This window comes from Centroberyx affinis, unplaced genomic scaffold, assembly GCF_046629955.1.
Source record: "Centroberyx affinis isolate AG114_WGS23_722 - 3 ecotype Tasmania unplaced genomic scaffold, CSIRO-AGI_Caff_v1 ptg002025l_1, whole genome shotgun sequence".
NCBI lineage: Eukaryota > Metazoa > Chordata > Actinopteri > Beryciformes > Berycidae > Centroberyx > Centroberyx affinis.
Genome location: NW_027280363.1, coordinates 98121 through 125501, shown reverse-complemented (window position 1 = coordinate 125501; position 27381 = coordinate 98121). Strand labels below are relative to the sequence as shown.

Here is a 27381-nt window from a genome sequence, read left to right as displayed (position 1 = left end):
ATGAAACCAAGTCATTTTTGGTTGATACAAACTGTCCCGTACTTTTTCATGTCAAGGCCCCCTAAGATATGTGTTAAGATTATGTGTGAAGATGTGTTAAGCCCTGCTTTCTCTCATTTTGTTGCAGGAACCAACCACCTGAAAAGAGCTTTGTTGTTACATAATGATGTAATACATTGTAGATGGGGTGAAAACAGTACCAGAACAGTTAGTTTTAGTCATTGTCCTATTCTGTTCTCGCAGTGGGTTATGTTCTGGTAAATAAAATAATACAATTGAACTGTTTACTCGAGGACAATCTGGAGCCCTCCTTAAGGACCCCTGGGCTAGTGGTGCCCAAACTGAGGTCTGGGGACCTCCTGGGGTCCTTGAAGGGGTTCCCAATCCAGCAAGCATGAGGAAAAGTTGAATCTCACTGATATTTGACTCACTTGATATAAACACAATAGTAGAATGTCTAAAAGGGATTATTGATGGTTATCATGATGATTATAGGTTTCCTTCTCCTTACTGTGGTTATCACCCCACCTACAGTACAGACCGTTATATAACTCTGACTAAACACCTTGTCAGATGGGGTTCAATGGAACAACATCTTATCAAACGGGGTCCATGATGTGATGTGGGTCTATTTTGGGGCTTCTTGCCATGAGAAAGTTTGGGAACCCCCTGACTCGGCCTGTACCTGCACCTGGTGCGTCACACTACAGGAGCAACAAAGTGAAGGAAGAGGCAAAGCCCACTGTCACCGGTGTTAACAGTGAACTGCTGTGTTGTGGTGCAACATGTTACGAAAGAGAGGGGCCCTTCCGCTCACCACTATCTGCCACTGTCCCAAACACAACACACCAAGCCAGCTGGATTCACTCTGCAAAAACACATTTCACTACTTCAGAGTAGATTAAGACATAGGCCTAGGTTTCAAAATACACACAAATTGGCCAAAAAGTAAAAATAAAAAATAATAAAATGCATTTGTACATGTAGATGTCATTCATTGAAAATTATAGTATAGCCAAAAAATAAACTTGCATATAATAAAATAATAATAAGATACTTTTTCATATTTCCAATGAATATCATTTACATGTACAAATACATCTTTTGGGCCATTACTTGTTATTTTCTGAAACAGATCTGTAAACATATCATAAAGTATATGTAAAGATTATTTCATTATACTATTTATTTCATGTATTCCTTGTTGCAGTATAGGCAAATGATAAAAGTCTATTTATTTCTGCTAAAAAAAAAAAAAAAAAAAAAAAAGTTTGACTAGTTTGACTTTCTCCCGTAGTGACAACTGAAAAGCGGCTGCCAATGCCTCGTCTTTGTAAATTAAAATGAGTTTTCGGCAGAGATAGAAGGTCACTGGAAGCATAACTGGGACAAGTATTGGCAGAGCTTATCCTTTTAATACGAAAAGTTTCCCAACCAAACAGCTACCCCAGAGCCACTAGTGAAATACCAGCCTTGACCGCGTCTATTATTCATTATAAATAGGTTTTGCATTGCCTGTGCCGTCAATGTATTCACTCGGCATGCTTCCCTTTGCTCTCTGGACTCCTACACAGATAGAAATAGCGTCTTACCACATCGAGATGCGCAGGAGTTTGAAGGAAAAACATGAGGATATTTAAAAGAAAAAAAAACAAAAAAACAAAACAAAAACAAAAACACACAGTCCTGTCGCTAAAAACACACACAAGCCTTCCTCGGTCCCGGAGACTCTGTCACACAATGGCGCTGATAGGAGGAGAAAACTGCCTCCGCTGATATGAACGCTGCTGCCTTCAGGTGCCGTCGGAAATATCGCTACCGACGAGCCGAGCTGCACATGACCGACTTAAACTAGTGAAATAGTGAAAACCTACTTATACTGTCTACATTTCTGGACACAGTGGAGCATTGAGCGACTAGATATGGTGTGATTTTTTTTTTTAAATATGGCACTTTTGCTTGACCTTTAATCTCCATTATGAGAAAAACAACGCTATGATAAAAGTGACGCTTAGAGGGTGGAGAGCAAGGAAGCTGTGTCATTTGACTATTAAAGGTAAAAAGAGGTTTAGGCTATTGCATTATTAGATATTATTGTTTGACAAATAATTTGTCTTGTTCTATGCTTTTATTTCCACCCTATGTTGATCTTTAGGTGTCACGCTTGTGCTTAGGCCTACTTCTACTTCAAATAGCTTCAGATAGTATATTGTCTCGAGTTTATTTATATTACTACAAAATATAACTAAAGAAAAATAACAACTTTTGACCAATACATTCATTAAAACACCAATTCCATGCCTGAGGTGAGTTTTTTTCCCCCTCTTTACCCAATCAATTTTTAGAAATGATTTCTAAAATAAAACAACAGCCACTAAACACCAGCTTTTGTTCCATGATCCATTTTGTTATCCAATGCAATCTAATGCAAGTTCGCATTTCAGGCTTCCAGAAAGGGAAGGAAGCGGGAGTTTAACGAGGAGCACGTGAAGGCAGCGGGAGAAGCTGAAACCGAGCAGCTGCCCCGAGAAGTGACGTCGTCCACTTTGCCCCGCCCACACACACAGAGCGAGACACACACACACACGCGCACACACACACTGTCACATTCTTCCTCTAACCACTGAATCTCTCTCTCTCTCTCTCTCTCTCTCTCTCTCAATCACACACACATACACACACACGCATGCACACCCACAATCACCCACGCACACACACACACACACACACACACACACTGTATGTCAGCATAAGGCTAGCTAATTAAACATTAACAACATAACCAAGCCTTTTACAACTACAAAGTGAAAGTAATGCTCATGTTTAGAAGTCAAGTGCTGTCACTGCTTGCATCAAAAGCTGAATCAAAACATAAACAAAGCCAGTGGAGAGTTTTAGTGTCCCATGATGGTCTAAATGCTGTTTCAGAGGCTTTCAGAGTAAAATTCTGGGGTAAACACTAAATACATGGAATTATTTGGGGTTTTCGAAAAGGGTCCTAGTGAAAGATACGGAACATCGGCACAAAACGGCACAAAAATCTGTATCGGTCCGGCTCTTGCAGAAACGCGGGACAGTTGTAATGACAGTGTTGGCTGGCTGGTGGGTAATGGCCATGCTAGCCTGCAGCAGATGGCGGGGTGAAGTCCGGTAAACTCAAACAACAAAAACACACACAGCGGAGTCTGCTGCTCCGTCCAGACAAAACAGCACCGGGGCATCCCGGGACACAGAACGGGCATCCCCGGGACCCTGTTATGTGCCCTTTCCGCCCCCTGCTGCACACTCACCCAGTTTGTACTTGGACACACACACACACACACACACACACACACACACACACACAATAAAAGTGTCCCTATTTTTCAGACAGGCAGACTATTGTCGGGACTGGCTTTGATCAACCTACTGCAATGAGCATTTCCTGGTTGGCACCCTGCTGAGGATTAGGGTTCAACTGATATGGGGTTTTTTGAAGGCCGAGAGCGATACAGTTATTGAATATCAGCACAGAGTGACCATGCCAAAAAAAAAAGTCCCAAAGAGTACGCAGTGTTTCCTCCGGTTTTCCCGATTTTTTTGCCTCTGAATCAGCATTTAGACCAGCATGTAGGGCTGGGCGATATGGTTGAAATCAATATCACGATAATCATAAGGATTTTTCTTGATATCAATATATATCACGATATGGTTCATGTACGCAAAATCACGTTAAATAATCAAATTAATGCTCATCTCATTGAACCGAATGGTAATGTTAGGTGTGATGTCAAACGAAACAGAAATAATCAAATAATATTCCTACCATACCTCATTTTATGAGAGTTTTTAAGTAAAATTTGCTTGTCATCATCGATTCAGACAGCAGAAATGTGTGTCACGATATCAAAATATCTTCATATCATCACGATATGATTCCACTGAAAGACGATAAACGATAATATTGAATTATCGCCCAGCCCTACCGGCATGGGACACTAAAACTCTCCATTGAAAGCTACACTAGTGAGGCAGGTTTCATTGCAGATCCCAGTGCAGCCATATCAATTTTTTTTTTTAAATTTACCTGATATTTCAAGCAGACAGCACCGAAACTTAATGAAGTCGGTGGTCAAAAAATGAAAGACAGGAATATTCTGTTCACCGGTTTATTGATGGCAACATGGGAGACTCAATCTCAGGGAAATCATGTTAACAGATTAAGACCTCAGCTGGAGTATGGCTAATAGCTGGGGTAACGTACTACAGCCAGCATCCCCGACGTGCCGGTGAATGGAGGTTTGATTATAGTCCTGCGTTCATCTCTCAGGACTCCGAGTTGAGTCATGAAATGCCGAGCGGAGTGGAGGGATGGCTCTAAATAAAGATTTCAGGTCAAAAACAGGAAATGGCTCAGTGAGCAGGGAGGGCAGGGCCATAGCAACACCAACTGGAGAGCTGCACCCACAACATCCCTCCCTCCCTCCCTCTCTATCTCTCTTTATTTATTTCTCCCTCGCTCTTCTTCTGTTTCCCTCTCTCCGTGAAAAAACGGGGCCTGTTCATCTCCTCGTCCTTGCCGTCTCTCTGCCTCTCGCTAGATTTCTCACAATCTGACCGTTTATTTCTAGTTTTTGTCAGCTTGTGCAATTCGGCTGCTTTATTTGGCATGACTGGATTGCAAAAGCAGTAAGCAGAATGTCAATTTTCAGAACCAACACAACAGTTTATACGTTCAAACCGTTTTGAGATGATAAATGATTTGGTTTGAGAAGTTGTACTACACAATATTACATAACCATCAATGTCTATAACGACACACAATAGATCTAAAACTGAGAACATGTAGTTATCTAAGTCATTCAAGAGCCAGTGAAGGCATTACGCTGTCTTTATGTGCATGTATCAGCATGCGTATGTGTGTCACTGTCCGTGAACTTGACTCACGGTGAGTTCACTGGTCCCACACACCGGCCAAACCCGGTACGTGAGGCTACATGTTGCTTCCATCCATCACCATGTTGCACCTTTGGGTGGTAACTCGCGGGATGATGACTGTCACCACAATTAGACCTCAACCATCATGTTCCATTAATACTCCCTGCGACAACACACGCCGTCTATTTTCATATCCACGAAATATGTGAATTCGCACAGACACTCCAAGATGACACACACACACACACACACACTCACACACACACACGTGCATACAGGCAGACAGTAACTGAACCTGATCCTTCTTTTGCTGTGGCAGCCCAGTAGTGAAGACACTAGTTGTCGTTTGCTATATTTCTCTGGTACTGATCTGAGTGATGTATTGTGCTTTGTTCATTGTGCTATATCAGAGAATTACAGTACTGCTACTATTAGTATTATAGTTAAGTACAACTATTGCTACTATTAATTAATACTGCAACTACTACTACTACTAATACTGCAAATACTACTACTGCACTAATACTGCAACTACTACTACTACTAATACTGCAAATACTACTACTACAACTAATACTGCAACTACTACTACTACTAATACTGCAAATACTACTACTACAACTAATACTGCAACTACTACTACTACGGCTGCAACTAGTACTACTACTACTACAACTAACACTGCAACTACTACTACTATGGCTGCAACAACTACTACTACTACTACAACTAATACTGCAACTACTACTACTACCACTGCAACTACTACTACAACTAATACTGCAACTACTACTACTACCGCTGCAACTACTACTACAACTAATACTGCAACTACTAATACTACCGCTGCAACTACTACTACAACTAATACTGCAACTACTACTACTACCACTGCAACTACTACTACAACTAATACTGCAACTACTACTACTACCGCTGCAACTGCTACTACAACTAATACTGCAACTACTACTACTACCGCTGCAACTACTACTACAACTAATACTGCAACTACTACTACTAATACTGCAACTACTACTACTAATACTGCAACTACAACTACTACCGCTGCAACTACTACTACTACTACAGCTAATACTGCAACTACTACTACTAATACTGCAACTACTACTACTAGTACAACTAATACTGCAACTACTACTACTACTGCTGCTGCAACTACTACTACTACTACTACTAATACTGCAACTACTACTACTACTACTACAGCAACTACTACTACTGCAACTACTACTACTACTACTACTGCTACTATTGTTGCTACTAATACTGCTATTGCTATTACTACTACTACGACTCACACACACATAGCCTCCCCAATGCTACAGCCATCTCCTATTTCTCACAGCATGGGGGTTTGAGGTAGCTGCCACGCATTACACACACACACACACACACACACACACACACACACACACACACACAGGTGGTATACAGTGAATACCCATCACTTTGCATATTCAAGCCATTTTACCGATAGATATAGCAGGCGGAGGGCACACTGCACTGTATGTACACACACACACACACACACACACACACAGATATTCACATACACAGCATTACATAGCTCTGCAGCAGTTTAGAGCAGAAAAACAGAAATATTATAATCCAAACACATAATGAACGAACATAACCAAATAGTATGATCGTTCATTCTTTGTTCTTCTGTCTATGAAAGAACTGGTTTCTGCACTGATTGCACAGTATAGATACACACTGTGGGACACTGCTGAGTGGGAAAAGCATACAGAGATTCCTATGTACCCCATATGTATCTAATACATAGACACGTTGTACCATATCTTTGTTGGGAGAGGAGTGGGACAAGGTGTGACAGAATGTAAAAGTTAATGGCTGAATGAACTTTTCAAGAACTGAAAAAGGAAGGCTGATGTCTACTTTGATGCCTATGCATTTTTGAAACAAGCTAAAGATTTCTAGAGAAAAAAGCTAAAGAAAAAAGACAAAAAAGAAATAAATGCATCCACATTGGAGTAAGAAAAAGGTGTAATAGTAAGAATAGAGAAAAATAAAATACAAAAAATAGTAACAAGGTAACAATGTCCATGTGTGTTGACAGATTTTGGGGAGTGTGTGAAGAGAAGCAGGGAATACTATTAATACTATTAGGCATGGGCGTGGCACACCAGCCAAACAGGGAGAGAGGGAGAGAGAGAGAGAGAGACAGAGAGAGAAAGAGAGCGAGGGAGGGAGAAAGAGAGGGAGGGGAAGGGCGATACACCAGATACACCCATCTGCCTCCTTTCCCATTCTCTCTCTCTTTGTCTCTCTCTCCTCTTTGTCTCTTTCCCCTTCTCTCCTACTAGTCTCTCCTTCGCTGTCTTTTCTCCATCCCTCCCCTCTTCCCTCAACCCCACCCCCCCCACCCCTCCCTTTTCCCACAACACACACACACACACACAGACTGGTTTAAATCCACGATAGAGCATAATATCCACGTTGAGCGACACAATTTCATGTATTGTGTCCTTATCATTTATTTTCTTTGGCTTTAACTGTGGATTTGTATGAGTACTCTCTCTCTCTCTCTCTCTCTCACACACACACACACACAAAGCTGGACAGACTGCGCTGATGTGGGAAGTGGACTCCCTCCATTTGTTGCCCCCCGCCCCCCCCACCCCCCACCCCCCCAATCTTTCTTTCTTCTCGTTTCATTGAGACTTCAAACAGTTCATAAGTGCCTCCACTCACGCACTTCAAAAGGGGGAAGTGCGGGTAAGCAAAGCAAGTCAGCCTGCTGCAGCACTGCCGTTTTAGTCAAATACGCTCACGCTGCCTAGACTCACTAGTTCCACACAGTAGTGGTGTCTTGTAATGCTGGTGATCTGGTGATCATGCTATATACAGTGATGGAGGGTGGTCATCGTGAGGCAAACGGCCACCAATATGAACCGAAATGTATTTTATTTTCAGAAAAGTGCTGATCTCTGCTTTGGTTGACTTGAGTTTAGCTGGGTTTAGCCTCCACTACACCGCTGGCTAAATGCCTAAAATATGAATCTGTAATGTAAACGAATAAGGAGCCCATATGTAAATCAAAATTCAAACTACTTGACATATAGTACCAGAAAATGGTTCTTTAGTCTTGTACAGCAGAACCCTTTATAGTGCCATAAAGAACCATTTTAGAAGGTTTCCACAGAGGACCTTTCTGGTACGAAACACTCCAAATCAGCAGTATTTTACCATGATTTTTGTTTGTTCTAACAAATTAGAGGGTTCTTTGGTTATTATGGTTCTATATATAAGCACTCTTCTAACCAAAGAACCCTTGTTCTGGGTATAGACTGGAGACTTTAAGGGGATAGAAAAAAGTTAGGGCGCTCCAACGAAACTGTTCATCTAGTAAGAAGAGGGTTTGCGCTTTGACTGAGAACATGGGCAAGAGACACAGGCAGAGGGAAACAGAGAGGAGACAGAGAGAGAGAGAGAGAGAGAGAGAGAGAGAGAGAGAGAGAGAGGGAGGTGTGTTTACTCATGGCTGTGTGACGCCTCCAGTGTCAGGTGACTTACAGGAAAAAGTTGTTGTTCTCTCTCTCTCTCTCTCTTTCATTTGCGCCAATTCTCTCTTTTCCTTGTTCCATGACTTACAAAGATGAATTGTGTTTCAGTGACTTTACTGGCATGACTATTTATCAGAAGCAATATTGCCAAAGCAGTACATGAAATGTGAAAAAAACAACAAACAACTGTTCATACATTCAAACCATATTGAGATGATGAATTCTTTGGTTGGAAAGCATTTACTGTAATAGTACGTAACCATCAATATCTATACTAATGTACAACAGCTCCAAAGTTGAGAACATGTAGTTGTGTAAGTCATTCAAAAACCAGAAGAAGACACATCAGACATCGTAATAACCATGTGTGTCGGCTCGCAAAAAACATACAAAATGTTTGAATGGCTTTTGGCCTGGGGCTATGTGTAAAAGTTTACCCTAACCCTTCAGTGTGTGTGTATGTGTGTGTGTATCCATCCATAGCAAACTGGTGAGTGTGACACATTCCAGTGGGACCACTCACCAATAGTGCAGCGGTAGATGGGACACAGATACCTCTGTCCGCTGGGGAAAACTCAACAAAAACACATTGACGCCGGAGAATTCAGTTCCCACAATCGCTCCAGTGCTACTGCCAGAAATTTACATTTTCTTTTGCAATTTGGGTCACAGGTTAGCTCCATACAGAGGAGTCTGTATGGATAGCTGGATGTAGTAGTAGCAGTAGTAGTAGTAGTAGTACTAGTAGTAGTAGTAGTAGTAGTAGTGGTAATAGTAGCAGTAGTAGTATGAGTAGGAGCAGCAGTGGTAGTAGTACTAGTAGTAGTGGTAGTAATAGTATTAGTAGTAGTAGTAGGAGCAGTAGTAGTAGTAGTAGTAGATGGAGGAGGAGGAGCAGCAGTGGTAGTAGTAGTAGCAGTAGTAGTAGTAGTAGTAGATGGAGGAGGAGGAGGAGGAGGAGCAGTAGTAGTAGCAGTAGTAGTAGTAGTAGTTATAGTATTAGTAGTAGTGGTAATAGTAGCAGTAGTAGTAGTAGTATGAGTAGGAGCAGCAGTGGTAGTAGTACTGGTAGTAGTGGTATTACTAGCAATAATGGTAGTAGTAGTAGTAACAATATTAGTAGTAGTAGTAGGAGCAGTAGTAGTAGTAGATGGAGGAGGAGGAGCAGTAGTAGTAGTAGTAATTCTAAAAAAGAAATAGGATATAAGACGAGGCTGAAAGCTGGTTTGGTTTCCTTGCTGGTTACCCACTCACACTCACACTCACTCCGTTAGATGTATTTTGTGTGTGTGTGTGTGTGTGTGTGTGTGTGTCTGTGTCTGTGTGCATTCTTTCCCCGACATACCTTCTCCGTCCGGCCTCCAACAATAAATTTTGCAGCGCTCTGAAAGTGCACTTTAAGTAAAACTGAACCGAAGAGAAAATACTGTGCGGAGAGATACTGTAGCTGAAAACAGGAAGGTCATTAATCTTCCAGAGAACCCGACCCGACTCACAAGTCACGGCGCAAGGAAGCAGCCACAATGGTTTAGCTTGAGATACTAGCGGCCCGCCACTACAGTTTGGCTGGTAAACTGGTTATCTGTCTTTCTTAAACTGACCCTTCGCTCCTTTTCCGACCACAAGATCCATCCGGAGCCGTTTTCCCCCTCCTCCAGTGTTACTTTTTTGCTCCTCTTTATCAGGGATGTAATCAGGACAATGCACAAAAAGCAGGAAATGATGGGCAAAAAGCAAGATAATAAGCCTGACATATTGAAAAAACCTGATCAGAGGTCAGCTTGGCATAGGAGACAGAGGTTCACAAACCATGGACCCCAATTTCATAACATTTTGCCCTATAAGGAACCCTATCTGAGATATTGTTTGGCGGATATTGCTTAGTACAGACTTAGAAAACTGTCTATACTGCAGGTGGGGAGACTGAAACCTACAATCAAAACACACAGTCCTCAGGCATTTCCCCACTGTATTCATGTGTAGTGAGTGAAATAATAGTAAACTTAAATTATTCATCATTTTTGCCCCCTGGAATCTCCTCGAGGACCTCTGGAGGTCCCCAGACCCCACTTTGGGAACCACTGGCCTAAGGTGGAGAGGGAAACCTATGATCAAAGTAGTCATCCTTATACATTATCTTGTGCCAGTCTCTAAGGAGTGAGATACTAGTGAAACTTTTAATCTGATTTGTTGTCTTGTTGTATGTATCTATACATATGAAGTCACTGTAGATGGGCAATGTCTTCCAATGAGTAAATTCATTTATTTTTCATAAGTATCTGTAATCTGACTACTACTAGTTTTGCCAGTAACTAATGGATTACAACTGACTTTTACTGTAATCCTGTTACATACAAATATCTAATTTTCTTTCTAGCTTTGTTGGGATTACTGCAATATTGTTATATTCAAATATAATTCCTCTCTTACTGTAACAGAGCACAGTTACCAGTTTTTGATGTAATTAGTATATTGTAATCCTTTTACATGCAAATGTGAATTTTCTATTAGTGTAAGAGGCTACAGTTACCCGTTTTGTTGTAATAAGATTACTGTAATCCTGTTCTCTATTACTGTATCATAGTACAGTATCTGTTTTTGTTGTAATCAGATTACTGTAGCCTAATCCTGCTATATGCAAATGTGTTTTTTCTATGAATATAACAAAGTACAGTTACTATTGTTTTGTTGCAATTACATTACTGTAATCCCGTTTTTTTTATATTACTGTACCAGTTTTTGTTGAAATCAGATTACTGTAATCCTGTTCTCTACTATAACAGAATGCACTTTCTCTCACTTTTTTGTTGTAATGAGATTACTCTAATCCTTTTATATGCAAATGTGTTGTTTTTTTTTATTATCTATTGCCAGAACAGAATACAATTACCATCTTTTGTTGTAATCAGATTACTGTAATCCCTTTCCATGTGCAGGAATCCATTACTTCCCCTACTGCTGTCCTCCTCCCTCGCCAGACCAGACTGGCTGAGTCAGCGCCGCTGCTCTATCACGACTCGGCCTGACACACTTTTCCCTCCCTCTATACCTCCGTCACCCCCTCCCCATCCCCCCTCCCCCTCTCGTTTCCTTCATGAATCTCTTCATTCACTCGAAGCCACGTTCTAAACTTCCTCGCCTCTCTCTCTCTCTGTTTCATCAGATCGCAATCGCGTCCCCTCTCTAGCTCTCCTTGCAGTGAGACATAGACCAGTTTTTCTCCTCCGTTTCATTCTTTCAACCGCTCTCTTCTCCCTCTCTTTCCTTACTTCACTCTCTCTCTCTCTTTTGCTCTCTCTCTCTTTAGTCTCTCTGTCTCTGCAAACCTGACCGGCACAAACCCTCTCCTCCTCCTTTTCCTCCTCTGTTTCTCTCTTTCAACCTCCCTCCCTCTCTCTCTCTCTGTCTTTCTCTCTCCCTGTCCCTCTCCCTCTCTCTCTCTCTCTGTTTCTCTCTCTCTCTCCCCTCCCTCCCTGCTGGCTGCCTTCAGGGTAGCAGAAGGGAAGTGAATGGCTTCAGCCCTCCCAGCTGGTCCCATCACCCAGCAACCCAGAACAAAACAAAAGAACACACACACACACACACACACACACACACACACACACAACACACACACAAGCCTATGAACAGACAGGCATATGCGCACACACAGACGGATTCACAAGCAGACGAGTAGATGCATGTTCTTAGGCACATGCAGACAAATATGCAAATGAATGCACACGCACACACACACACACACACACACACACACATAACCCCACCCTTGCCCCCCAAACTCACACCCATAAATACAGCCAGCCAGCCGGCCAGCTTTCCCATGCGCTCCGTCCCCTGCAGACCCCCACCCATCACCCATCATCCCCTCCGAACCCCCACCCGTCATCCCCTTCTCCCCTCCCCAGCACCCTCTCCAGACAGACACCCAGTCCTTTGTCCACACTCTGCTTGGCAGGCACCAAAAAAAAAAAAATACATATTTGGGAATAACAGACGAACATGTGTTGGTCCAAAACAGAAGTCGACACAAAGCAGAGCATGAGTGCACCATTTGTGTTTGTGGTGTAGCTACACACACACACACACACACACACACACACACAAATTGCAACCAAGGACCCAGGACAGAGGTTGATTGTTTTTTAATACTGTAAGTAGCCTGTTCCTACCAAATCATAGCACTGGGAAACTATAAGGCCCTGTGTACACTCTAAAAGGAAAACTCCTGCGATGTTCAATGTATTCCAGTGTGTTGGAACTTACTTTTCCGGTGAACCCACTTTCCCTCGACCTGCCTCGTCTACTTCTACTTCACTTAGTGATCTCCTACGTTTCCCAGAATGCCTTTTCCACAAGTCCCGGAGAAGGGCTGTGAACTCGTTGCAGTCGGCTGTGGGTTTTATGTGTAGGTGGAGAGAGCGACAGTGATAGTGAGAACGGAGTGCGAGTTTTCCCGGTCGAGAAAAAGCAAGAGTTACTCCAAACGTAGCATGCCTTGTGGCTGCATTGCATTCTGGTCTATTGAGGCGACTGTGGGTGGAGAAATTGGACGACTAAGAATATAGGCTGGTCCCTTTTCCTTTGAAATATTAGAAGCATGTACCGTCCAGGTAAATGTACAGAAACCTTAATGTTTAGACATTTAACAGTGAAGTGACACGTAATAGTGAAGCCTGGCTGACTCTAATTGGATACAGCAGGTGTCAAATGTTGCACAGTCATACAGTTTGAGGCCGGATTCAGCTTATGAATCAGATCAGTTGTGGCGTGAACAATTAGAATAGAAGACGAATAGGCGGCGAATGGGACAGAGACACACACGCACACACACACACACACACACACACACAACACACTGGTTACTTTACTACTTTCGATGCCCCTTACTGGCTTTTGAAAGATTTGCATCACCAGATGTTCTCAATTTTGTAACTGTTTTATGTTGTTATATACAGTATAATACTGATTATATACTGCGATATAATACATGTTTTCAAAGCAAATAATCATCTCAAGATGGTTTGAAAGTATAAACAGTTGCTTTGGCAATAATGTTTCTGATAAACAGTCATGGCAATAAAGTCACTGAATTGAACTGAACTGAACTGAACTGAACTGAACTGAACTGAACTGAACTGAACTGAACTGAATTAAGTTGAACTGAATTGGGAGAGACAGGAAAAAAACAGTCAGGCAGAACACTCCTGATATTGTGGGTCTGAATCCTGTGCATGACCTTCATTGCTGTTCATTATCATCATCATCATCATCATCATCATCATCATCATCATCATCATCATCATCATCATCACCCCCTCTTCCCTGTGCACACTCTACATGTTGCAGAGGTGCCATCAAAAACAGACAACTAGACAGCGGCAGTCAGTGAGCTTGTCAGCCAAAAAAAAGGAAACGATTTAGCTATGCATATACTAAAATATGCAAATTGAATATATTTGATAAAGTGACATTTTTTTCTCCACAGTGCAAGGCCAGACACTTTCTGTGCATATGAATGGTCTTCTGTAGAGCTGGTAATGTGAATATGACACATTTTACACATCCGTATATAAGCTGTAAATTCACATATCTATTCTTTATATTGTAATATTCTCTATATTGCATTTATCTTGATATTTTATCATATTTCACTTTTCATTCATGTTTTCTTTGCCTCAGTATGTTCTATTGCTGTTATTTTACAGAAGTGATACTGTAGTTCATATTACTCATTCATACATTTTATGTTCTGGTGGCGTAATTGCCAGTTGTGTTATGTCTAATACCCCCCATTTGCTCTATACTTATTTATATTCGATTTTTCTTTGCTGTATCCTATTATTATCCGTTGCTGAAGTCTCCAAGGCATTAACACAGCAACAGATATATTCGGGGACAGCTGTTGCAGCCACTGAACGATTTTTTTTAGTTTGTAACAAAATCAAATTCATCTTTGTAGAATCAGAGGGGGAGGGCGATGACTGGAGGGAGAAAAACAAACCGGACTACTAAATATTTAGTTTAACTTTCTCCTTCGGCACGGAGACGCCGAGCCAAACCAAACCTGAAAGAAAAATGATTTACTTCCAAAGCACTTTCAGCCAAAACCGCTCAAACAAACAGGTCCGGGCAGGGAAAGTGAAATGGAGCGGGCAACACGACGTGGAAAACCTGAGGATGCGAGCGGCTTCCGCAGGCCTCGGGAAAAGAACAGCAAATAGAATGGAAAAGCGGAGGAATGAGCCTAGTCTGCTCCGGTCCAGTAGTCCATTCCGGTCCGGACCAATCTAGTCTAATCCGGTCTTCCCCCCCAAATCCTTCCAAGGCAGCCCAGTCTGACCCAGCAAACTGGCATGTCGCAGCATCAATCCCAGTAAACACAAAGAAACACAATACAAACCCAGCACAAACACAAACACCTGACCAGACCAGAGACACACACACACACACATACACACACACACACACACACACACACGATCCGTGCAGGCCAGAGGGATGCGTCCGCTGTCCTCCACATGAATTATTGAACAGAACAATCCGCAGTAGAACGAGCCAGCCAAGAGCCATGAAAACCAGCCACATCCACCCAGACACACACATGTACACACACACACTGCATACTCTGATACACTTTCTTAAAATGTACATATAATGCATTATTCAAGTCCTTATTTGCACTGTATACAGTATATCTGCACGTTATAATATGTTGAATCTCTCTTGTGGCCCCAACTAATGGGGATCTGAATAAACAAGCAACATAAAAATGCACTATATTGTCAGTGCAGTATATAATATACTGTATAATCTGTCTGCCTGCATGATAGGGCAACCCAATGTAATATAGAGTATCACTGTATACTAAAGTATCAATCCAATGCATTTCAACTGTGTGTGTGTGTGTGTACGCGCATGCAGGACCAGCTGTGTGCAATATGAAAGAGTGTGTGAATTAGCCACGCCAAGTACACACTCCTTGCCTCCACACAAACACCAAATTATGGCGTTACACACATCATCATTCAGTCAGAGACCCAAACAGTAATCTCCCCAAATGCTACTTTGCGCCACTGACACAGATATCAGCCACTTGAGCGGCTGCCAAGCTGACACAGCATTGTATAACAAAGTGTATAATCATTATGCCATAATCATACAGCGGCTGCAAGCCAAATATCCCAATATCAGGGTTGGCCCTGCTAACTCTCCCTCCCTCGTTCAACACCGGCTGTGGCTGAAGTCTGCTCAGTACGTGTGCTTCACTTAGCTAATATTTGCCCTAAAAACACTACTGCATAGTGCTAGGACAGACTTTTCACTATATACACTGTCTTAGAACACACTTTTTAATATATACACTATCTTAGTATTCACCTTTCAATATATACACTATCATAGTACACACTTTTCAGTATATACACTGTCTTAGAACACACTTGTCAGTATATACACTGTCTTAGTACACACTTTTCAGTATATATACTGTCTTAGTACACACTTTTCAGTATATACACTATCTTAGTACACACTTTTCAGTATATAGACTGTTTTAGAACATACTCTTTAGTTTATACACTATCTTAGTACACACTTTTCAGTATATGCACAATCTTAGTATTCACCTTTCACTATATACACTGTCATAGAACACACTTTTCAGTATATGCACTATCTTTGTACACACTTTTCAGTACATAGTTTAAGAACATACTCTTTAGTATATATACAATCTTTTTTCAGTATACACGTTGTATTAATATACAGTTTTTAGTATGTGCACTATCTTAGTACACTTTCAGTATGTACACTACATGAGTACACACTTTCAAGTATATGCACATCTTAGTACATACTGTAAAGTATATACATATATCTTAGTACATACTTTACTGACAGGGGTGGAAAGAGCACCAAAATGTCCTATAGATGTTCTGTTACTTTACTGAGATTTTACTTAATTACTTAATTGAAATTATTGGTGTAAAAATCTACTTTTCACTACTTTTCATAATAGTACTAAGGACTGTCCTAGGAACAGAGCTATTGTGTACTGTTGTTTTATTCAACTTATTAATTTCATCATCGTTATAATGATAAATATGATACTTAACTGATCCCTGCAGGGAATAAATGACATTTAAAGAGTTGTGATTACAAAAATGCCTCATGTTCATTTTATTCATTCTTATTTGACATGAATAAATCATTCCCTACGCTGACTACAGGTATTTCCTTGTTGGTGATGTCAGAACTCAGGAAGTCAGGACAAATCGGGGTGCATTGCCAAACCTGGAGTTCCCAGATACCCGCCTGAAAACTGAGTATTTTCAAGTGGGGAAACTCATATCTACCATCTTTTCCATGTGACATGAATGCGGCATAGAATGTAATTCACACGCAAGCTCTGGTTTCCAGTTTCCAGACATCAGTGGCTGTGTAGCAGTACAGTTTGAATGTGTAATGTTGAAATTGTCATGCAGCATGTTGGTCATTCTCAGTATACAGCATACTGAGACATAAAGCACTCTGCAGCACATTCTCTCTCTCTGTGACACACACACACAGAGTGGAAGGAAGAGTGCGTGGGAGGGGGTATTCCAGTGGAGATACATGATGTAACATGGACTTTTATACAGGTAGTGGAGCAGTGAGTCACTATACAGAGGGAGGTAACATTATAGCGTGTGAAATACCAACAACAGGCACATTTGACTCAATATGTGTGTTTTGTTTAGTTTACATCCAAAACAACACACATTTAGTCTTATGTTCACTCTTAAAATCTGAAATATCAAATAAACAAGGGAAATATTTGGCCACTGGGGTGTGAGGTAATCCCACTTGTTTCCAATGCAATTTGACACATTTCATGACACTTGATACTTAAAATAATTTGATTTGCATTGAAAGCAAAGTGACACTTTCTCACCCAATTGGCATAATTTTGTTCACTTATTTTAACAAAAATAAGACGTTCAGACTCCTTTTGTTTTTTCAATGCATAACCATAGGGCTTGCATTAACAACACTGAATGAAATATAAAACCTTTGGAATGGATTCACAAACTAAATTGAATATCAAAGTTATATTCGTGAAGTCGAAATTTTAGTACAGGCTAACAGCAGCTGGTGATTTTATTTCTGTCACTGTTTCACTTGCTCAGAGGCTTTGTCACGCCAGGCGCTTCTGCTGGATGATACTGGATGTCTCGGTTTACACACACACACACACACGCACACACACACACACACACACACAAAGTTTCAGAGTTCAGAAAGGCTTTCATGTTTCATTAAATGACTTAGAAAGAAGCATCAAAGTAGTAGCCTATGCCCTACATGTGATCGCAATTAGTCTTGACTATTTTTATTTACCTGTCAGGCATTTCCCAATCTGAATGACTTTGCATGTAGGCTATGTGCGTGTACCTAGAAGGGGTGTGCATAAAGTAAATTGTATATAATTAATAACTAACGGTAATGAAATTGGCCAGGAAAGTAGCCTCCTAGCAGTTAATCAGAAAATAAGTGGTTATTGTGTTGGTTAGCCCACAGCAACAGTGTTTGCCTTCATTCCGTTTTCATTCAACTTCCAGTAATGTTATGTGAAACAGAGCGACACTAAAGAAGTTAGCAGCATGTATTTTAACAAAAAAATATAGAGATTTTGACCTTCCAACATCATGAATGCCATGGTCATAAATGAATGAAAAGAGAAGTCATTACCTTTTACGTTTTCATTTCTATTTTGACCAGAGTTCCTTCTTTGCTATTGAACTTTGCCAGTTAGCTAACCTGCGCTCTGAAAAATGGTAGTTCTTTGGCCCCGCCCACTGAGGTTTAACTCAACCAATCAGATTATTTCTGCCTCCAGAGCAGCTCTGTGTCTGAGAAACATCTGTAGAACTAAAACTACAATCTGCAATGTACTGACTCTGTAGTGGAGTGGTGTTAAGATACTAATCATAGTAAATGTAAGGTTTAACCACCCACCCCCCACACTATCTATCTATCTATCTATCTATCTATCTATCTATCTATCTATCTATCTATCTATCTATCTATCTCCTCTCTCTGAAGGTAGGCTTATCCATTATTAATACTTTGTTCTCTTGGCTCCTGTCAAGAGGCCTGCTCTGCAAACGCTGCTATTCTGACATCCGATCCCCCTGTTTGTGCGTGTGTGTGTGTGTGTGTGTGTGTGTGTGTGTGAGTGTGTGTGTGTGTGAGTGTGTGTTATGCATGCATAGGTGCTCCCGATCCCAGGAACTTGTTTCGTCTTGTCTCCTCAGGATCTATGAATCCAGCACAATGCTTCCACACTCATTAGCCTGCAAGACTGTGATACTGCACAACAGTTTGTGTTATATTTGGCTGCATTGTGAGGCACATTATAAACATATGTGCCCTATTCTTACATTATAACTACATCAGAGAATAACATGCATTATGCTGCATATATGTCATGCATTATAATACATTATGAACCTGCTGTGGCTGTGTTAGGAGTTAAACGGTTGCCCCAAGTAGTAAAAATAATAATAAACTTCTTTTATAAAGCACTTATCAAAATTAATTAATTCAAATTAATTGTAAAAAATATTAACCTTTTGAGTTTTTAGTTTTATATTTATATGGAGCACTTACCAAAAAGAATAAAAATCTAATAAAAATAAATACAATGAATTATTACACTTTTTACACATCATGGGATATTACAGCATATCGTGTTCTCATTGCAATGCTTATAATGTGCTCAAAAGTGTGCTTGTGATGGCTCATAATGCAGTAGGTCTGCATGGAAAATATGGAGATATACTGTCCCTTCTGTTTTGATGCTGGATTCTATGACACCTCAGAGACAAGAGGTGACACACACACACACACACACAGACAGAGAGAGACAGACAGACATAGAGAGAGAGAGAGAGAGAGGGAAAGAAGCGAGAAAAGGTGCTTCCTGTTTGAATGAAAAGGAGGTCAGTGCCTGAAGGGGTGGGGCTATGTTGGTGTACACTCCGCTCAGGGTAAAGGCGCTGAGACGAGCTGCAACGCACGCACACACACTCTCTCTCACACACACACACACACACACACACACACACACACACACACACACACGTGCACGTCTCATCTTTGCTCCCCCTATTCTCTGGAATGGCATTAGAGCAGTGATAAGGCGCTTAGATCTTCCAAAATATGAATGGCAATGAGTGTTATGCACTGCACACTTCAATATCATTACAAGCACTTCACACATCTAATGCTGACTTATGATTTAATGACTTCAAAATCCTACAAATAGAAGCAAAAACCTAGTGTATCTTCTATTGGAATATCGCTGTTGATACTTGTGATGAAAGGCTTGCTGTTGGAGGTTTTTACTGCAGGAAAGCACCAGGACAATTGGACAATGTATTTGATCAAGTTGTCTCTGATGTCCCTATTGATCAATTACCAGCTTCGGGCAAAAACAGCTTCGCTACACACCACCTGCATGGCTGTGACTGGCTGCAGGCTCCTGGGTGAGAAATGAAGTATGCAACATGGACAACATGTATTTAAAAGCCCTAGCTGTTATAAGGCAGCTCTATAATAACAGGCTCATTGATATATTCTATACCAGTGATTCTCAACCTTTCTCATATTAAGGACAGCTAATTTAGTCCACATTAGGGCCACGGACCTCCATTTGATGAGAGTTTGTCTCTCGGACCCAAATCTAATATCATTTTATTGTCAGACATGATTTTGTCTAGAATTCCATGACTATCTGTATTGTAGGTAGAGAGATAACAGAGAAACTATGATCAGAACAGTCATTCTTCTACATTCTCTAATTGTGTTAACTTCTTGTAAATGAAATGTAATGCTGAAGTTTAACAATTCATCAATTTGCTGGGGACCCCCTGGAACCCCCTCAAGGACCCCTGGTGGTCCCCGGACCCCACGTTGAGAACCACTGTTCTATACAATAACATTTAAGAGATAGTGCAATTAGGTTTCAACCAATATGGGTTTTTGTATTGAAGCTGCTCTTAGTCGAAATTTTGTGCTGATATTCAGTATCTTTAAATTTGATCATATTCATGCGAAAAAACTGGAAAAGCCTCTCAAACAGCATAGACCATGGGGACACTAAAACTCTTCACTGAAACCCAGAATAATGCTATAATAATACATTATGCATACTTGTGTGTAGAAACGCTCAATTCTACATTAAATATGTAGTCAATTAAACTGCATCATATCCACCACATCAACAATGGACCAAAGATGGATTACAGAGAGAACACAGTATGAAATTCGACAAAATGCTCAATGTCAAGTTCAAGCCCACGACCCTGCCGGTGCATGACCTGCACCCCGGGCCCACTGACTTGACTTGGCGAGCCCCCCCTGCAAACTACAAACTTAAAAGGATTACTCTAAACTTAGACCGCACAGGCCCACGGCGAAGCATCCCCTGCCCGCTCCCCCCCCCCCCAGAGGTCCCACATTAACAAGCTTAATGCAGCATTTACACACAGAGAGACCGAGCAGAAGGTCAGGGGTTCAAGTCCGCTGGATAACCCCCCGCTAAAAGGCTATTAGAGAGGGGGAGACCGCTTCCAAGCGAGGGCCGGTGGTGTAGTCCGGTGGAGTTACGCCAGTCCTACTGAGGGATTATTCTGTGTTGATGCTATCATCGCAGCTACTCTCCCGCTGCCTATTTATAGTACACAGAGCTCTCCCTCTCTTTCAGGCGCTCGCTCAGATTCTCCATAGAGAAGGCCAAACGCATAAAAGGAGAGAGACAGAAAAAACCCACAACCACGAAACCAGCAGGCCGCACTACTGACCCGATCAGGATTCAGACAAAACAGAAATGGAGCAACTGACCCCGATATTACACACAGTGTGATTATGAAGTTCAAGAATCAGTGAGCAGGTCATGGTTTACCTGTCAGTTAGGGCAGTGATTCTCAACCTTTTTTATATCAAGGACCTCAAATGTAGTCCACATTAGAGCCACGGACCCCCATTTGATGAGATTCTGTCTCTCGGACTCAAATCTGAGAATATTTTTATTGTCAGATATGATTTTGTCCAGAATTCCATGACTAGCTGTATTGTAGGTAGAGAGATAACAGTAAAGCTATGATCAAAACAGTCATTCTTCTACATTCTCTAATTGTGTTAACTTCTTGTAAATGAAATAATGCTGAAGTTTAATTCATCAATTTGCTGGGGACCCCCTGGAACCCCCTCAAGGACCCCTGGTGGTCCCCGGACCGCACGTTGAGAACCACTGAGCTAGGGGCCGGTCTGTCTAAGCTGTAGGCCAAACCTCTGGGAGCAGCCAGAGGGGCCACTTTCTCGCTCTAGAACATTTTTTAAAAAAGGACAGGCGCTTACTCTTTGTTGAGGATTTGGACCTGCAACCTTTCGCTCACTCTATTCGGACTCGGAAGCGTTTTCTCCTTTAGCTCGGTTCGTTTTGGCCATTCCAACGCGGGCGGCACCGAATAACGGCACCGGGACGCCTGAAAACGCAGATCTCAGCCCTCTTCCAAGAGAACTGCGGTGCGGTTCGTTAGGAGTGAGAATGTAATCGTACCAACTAGAGGGAATAACCCCAGAATGCTGTTGACAGATGTTGACATCTGATAGCCGGCAGTTACTCATGCTCGGAAAGCCTAGCATAACAAAATGAAGTCTGGATTGATGCTCATGTTCAGCTATTTCTTCGCGTGTTCTTAACTGGTATAAACACCAGAGAAGAAGAGCAGATACATTTCTCCACTTTGTCCCCAGAAATGTAGTCTTTTTGATATAAGCAGGTTTGGCCAGTTTGATGGCAGATGATTCCTAGCTGCCTTGGTTGATATGGCAATAAGCTACTGAAGCTTGAACCTTGAATGCATCATCCCAGCGTGCAGACAGTGAACGCTGGATGGGTCCTGCCTGATGGGCCGCAGTGTCTGAGCCCCAGGCCGGGAACACAGAGGAGCACGGCACCTTAATCTGGATTAGCTGCTAAATTAGAAGCCCGCTTGCTTGTGTAATCCCTCATTGACAAACCTCCGGCAGCCACGGCCATTTGACGGCAGCCGATTCACCCGGGCCAGGCCAGACCAAGCCAGGCCAAGGCGAGCCACTGACACTACCCATGCCTTCCCTTACAACTATAGTAATCCTACAATACATTTTAGAAGGGCACTATACAAATAACACAGGGAAAGATTAAAATATCATGCAACTACTATGCGTAAAAAAATATATACCACAAAAAATCATATAGTAATAGACGAAGAAAATAAGGTCACTATAAACTCACTATTGAGGACCACAGACACTCTGTAAATCCCTATATGAATATTACAGCAATATAGTGATACCATAGGAAATAAAGAATACCATTAAATATGATAAGGTCACTATAAAGTCCCTATAGGTTTTTTTTAGGGTTGGCCAAGACAGAGAGAGAGAAGGTTTTGAAATAATGTTGAACCTGGAGTGTGAGTGTGGGTGCATGTATGTTCAGTGCGTGCGCGCACGTGCATGAGTGCATGTGGATCACGTGTGCATCACACACACACACACACACACACGCACGCACGCACGCACGCACCACCACCTATCCATATGTGTGTAATAGATCAGGTCGCAAGTAGCTAAAGCCATTATTGTGCTGTAACGTTAGCGGAGCAGCACGGCAGCACATCAGGATATGTCTGTCAGTCAGTGATGGTGTGCGCGAGCTCAAAGAGAACTTGGTTATATAATGCAGGCAGCAGCAGCAGTAATAGCGGCAAATGCGTCCTGCTTTCCCCGGGGCGACAAGAGAGAGAGAGAGAGAGAGAGAGAGAGAGAGAGAGAGCACTGTGGCCAACCTACAGCTTATTCAAACCCGATACGTTCCGTTCTATCGAGTACGGAGACATCTGTGAACCAAAGTCTATTCACAAATGCAGACAGTTTAATGTTGCATTGCTTATCGACCAAGTTACATATTTCGCAGAATGTAAGTGAAGATGTTTTACGAATCAAAAGAGTCTTCCGATAAATTCGGCATACAGATACTTCCCCAAACAGCGCTTCTTTCAATAAAAATTCAACTTTTAGAATTGGTTCGCGCTGCCCACTACGGCCGTTCCACTGTGAATTTTGGTGGAGGAACGCCATCAGAATAACAGGGGAACCATTACTTAAAGTTAAGATTTTATGGGACCAAGTGGTGCTTGGTGTATCAGATATATGCCGAATTGAGCAGTGGCTCCTAGTAATTCGTAAAAGGCCTTAAGTCGTGTTCTACCACGCATGTACCTTTACTTTAAGGAAGGGAACTTTAAACTAGCTGATTTTGTTAAGGGAATTGGCGCCTCATTCTCGCCGCACGAGATAGAACGGCACGTATCGGGGCTAAACTCACGCTGTGCTCTTCCTATTGTAAAAGCTTGACTGAAGTAGGCAGGCAAGAATACTTCTCCATTCATTCCACAAAGCCAAACGTGTAGCTTAATGTTTAGCCTGGGCTACTTTCTTAAGATGTTTATATGTGTTCAAATAAGGAGGAACCCCGCAGACGTACATACACACACACATTCGCAGGCTACACACAGATAGAGATATAGGGAGATAACCTAAAAAACACATGGAAGAACAACAACAACGAATAAAACCGTTACACAGGAGAAGAGTTGTAGATTCAGTTTAAGACACTCACCCTCGATGGCAGATACGTCCAGCACGGTGTTAAAGTAACTAAAAAGAAAAAATATCTATCAGAATTCGCCTTCGAGTTTTTGGTTGCCGTAGAAAGCGTATCCCCGCTACAGTTAGGATGTCTAATTTCTAATTTACCTAAAATCAGCTGGCCCGCTGGCTCAGTCCAGTGTCTCCAATGTCACAGATCGGGGCCAATGCGAAGTCATGTAAGAGCAGCCAGTCTGGTGCGGCATTCACGTACCGTGGGGAAGACGGAGCCACGAGCCACCACCGTTCACATCAGGCTCTCAGGTGGTCAATAGTAGGAAATACTAGCTGAGAATGGAGGGTTTGTTTGATGGACCGCCAATTTCTCTAACTTCCTGAATTCTGACGTCACCAACAAGGGAATACCTGTATTCAAGTAGGGCAATGGCATAGTCATTGTATTAATTTCAAACAAAACAAAATAAAATGAACAATTACCATCACATAGGTCACTTGTCAAATGTTACAACTTATTTTCCTGGCCATTTACTTTCATTCTAAACTCCAAACAATATCAAAACCAAATTTCTCAGATGGCAAACTATGTGTGGTAATGTAATCCACTGAGGACATGTTTGTGTCAACAACATTTTTGCAAGGCCTTATGTAATAAAGCATTAATAAACACTGAAAAGTAGTTCCTATACAGCTACACATTAATACGTACATTCAGAAAGCTCTTATTGGGTGAACAGGGCAAGTAGGCATGTCGATAATGTTAGGTGAAAGTGCCTCACAAGTAATTGTAATACAACTGAAAATCTAACTGAAAAGATGATGTCCTACTAGTAACTTATGACTCAGGGGTATTATGTGTAATACATAGTGAAATATTGTATACTGTTTTTTGGGTTTTTCTCAAATCCCCTGAGGGTTTTTTGGCTTTCCCCTGAATATTTTCTTTTTTAAAATCTCAATACTGTTGAATGCTGCATTTTAATATATGCAAAATAAATAAATAAAAACATTGCAGTGTTTGGTTTGATGTAAAACATTAATTCAGAGTTATCACTCACTAAATGCATGTGTGGTAAATGTGAACAAATCTATAGAAAACTTCAATCATGGCGTTTTGACAGCTTCACAACAGTTCTCCCGCTTCGTCGATTTCTCCCACAGTCCGTGAACGCAGCAAGACGTTCTGCTTGACAGACAGGTCGTGGGGTGACTCAGACGCTGAGTCAGAGCGTCGTGTCCCGCCCACACGGCGTTGGCGGCCAATGGGAAGCGCGCGGAAGCGCGCACACTGGCGAACAGTCACGCAAGCCTCCACAGTCCTCGCCGCGTGCGGTTTAAAGGGACGCCAACGCCTGATCGAGGTACGGAAACAGTTCCGATTGACCAATTATGGCGAAGGGGCGGGACCGGGCACGAATGTGACACTTTTTTTCTTAACATATGAACACTGTACAGGGGAATTTGGTCATATACAATACGATTTTGCTTATTTACTGCTTTGACATTAGCTAATTTTAACAAGGATGCATGAAGGCACTTTCATTTCAATTAAGAACATGTTACATTGGGACTGTACTTCTGTATTTTAGATTCATGTATGTGATATTTAGCCAAAAGACACAATACGTTTCACAGTATCAGCAACACTTCTATTGTTATAGTAGGTATTAACAGAAAAAGAAGAAAACCTTTTCTGTTAAATATGAAATAGTTTCTTGAGACAAAGAAATTCTCCAATTCTTTCCAGAAAGAATTGGAGAAACAACATGTAACAATGTAACACATGTAACAATGACTCTGCTGCATTTGCACAGAAGGGGCATTGAAAGAAGATTTCCTTAAACCTATTATAGAAATCTATTAGAAACAGTGAATTTCTTCCACTTTGTTAAGAATTTTTTACTTTCGTCAACAACATACCTTAGTAATTTCCTTTTCAATATGAAGAGGTTCATTCTAAAAAAAAAAAATCCATATATTCGAATACAAAGTAAAAATGAAACAACAAAAAATCACTATAATGTTTCAATAATATTCCTATAGGGACTTATAGTGTGTCTGTGGTCCTCAGTAGTGAGATTTAAAAAAAAAAATACAATAATGTACTATAAGCTCACTATTGAGCAACACAGACACACTACAAATCCATATAGGAATATTACAGGAAAATTATAGTGACTTTTCCTTTATTTGCATCATTAGTCGTCTCTGTTTAACTTGATCTGTACTCTTCTTATTCTCCTTCTCCCTTACTGCCTCCCAGTCAGCTCAGGTTTGTTGATAAATCTGAATAAACTGCGGGCCAAACAAATACAAGCCCCACACATACACATACATCCATCCATACATGCAGACGTGCTTATGTAAGAACCGTACTGAAGGTCTGCTGCCCTCTGCCTTCTTAAATCTGAATGAGCCAGAGAAGGAAGCAGGACCAGACGTTAATGGATGTTGCCTTTGATTGTTATATATGTCGTGTGTTTCCACTGCATAGTGTGTTGAGTTTGTGAATGAAAAATGCATTGAAAGTGAGTTTTGAAACCCAGAAATGAATAATCCTATCAACCCCCTGCAGAAGTTGAGGAGAACACAATGAAACAAAACCCCAAAACAAATTTTATCTCTGAAATGTCATGCCATTACATAAACATTATCCATTAAAAATAACATAGCTTTAATAAAGTAAGGTTAGTATCATGGGTTTATAAGGGATTTATTCATGGGTTGGTTCAGTTGATTCACAGAGACTCTAGTAATTAAGGGATTTTTCATGCCTTTTGTGCAGGTTTACAGGTTATTAAAAGGAAATTAATGGAAAAGTTCCTGTCTCTCTGAATTTTACATTATATTAGAAAGAAAGGAGTCAAGATTAAGGGGGTGTTTAAGGAGGTTTCGATTGGATCTCCTCCATTAATAACTCCCTTGATTAATTTTAAGGGGATTTTGCATGAATTAGCAGATGAATTTATGTGAATGAATGAAACTGTAAGGTGATTTTTTAGGGATTACTGGTTCATAGAGACAGGAAACAGTGTTGCATGAATTCTTAAAGGTTCTTTGAGATGAATCACCTGGCAATTTTGGCAATTAGAGGGTGCAAAGTACAATCAAGCATAAAGCACTGAGTGGTTTTCATATGGTATTTAGTCCATATCAGTGAGATATCAGCACCATCTAGTGGACAGATCACCAGCATTATTGAACTTCAATTACC

General features: G+C 41.3%; 1 protein-coding gene across 1 annotated transcript in view; it reads right to left on the bottom strand.

The window, feature by feature from the left end:
- Positions 1-24338, bottom strand: part of sertad2b (SERTA domain containing 2b) — a 34623-nt gene extending 10285 nt beyond the window's left edge. The window contains exon 1 of the mRNA XM_071531052.1: positions 24181-24338. The gene's annotated coding sequence lies outside the window, so the exon portion shown is untranslated. The remainder of the gene's footprint in view (positions 1-24180) is intronic.
- Between the last annotated feature and the right edge of the window lie 3043 nt (positions 24339-27381).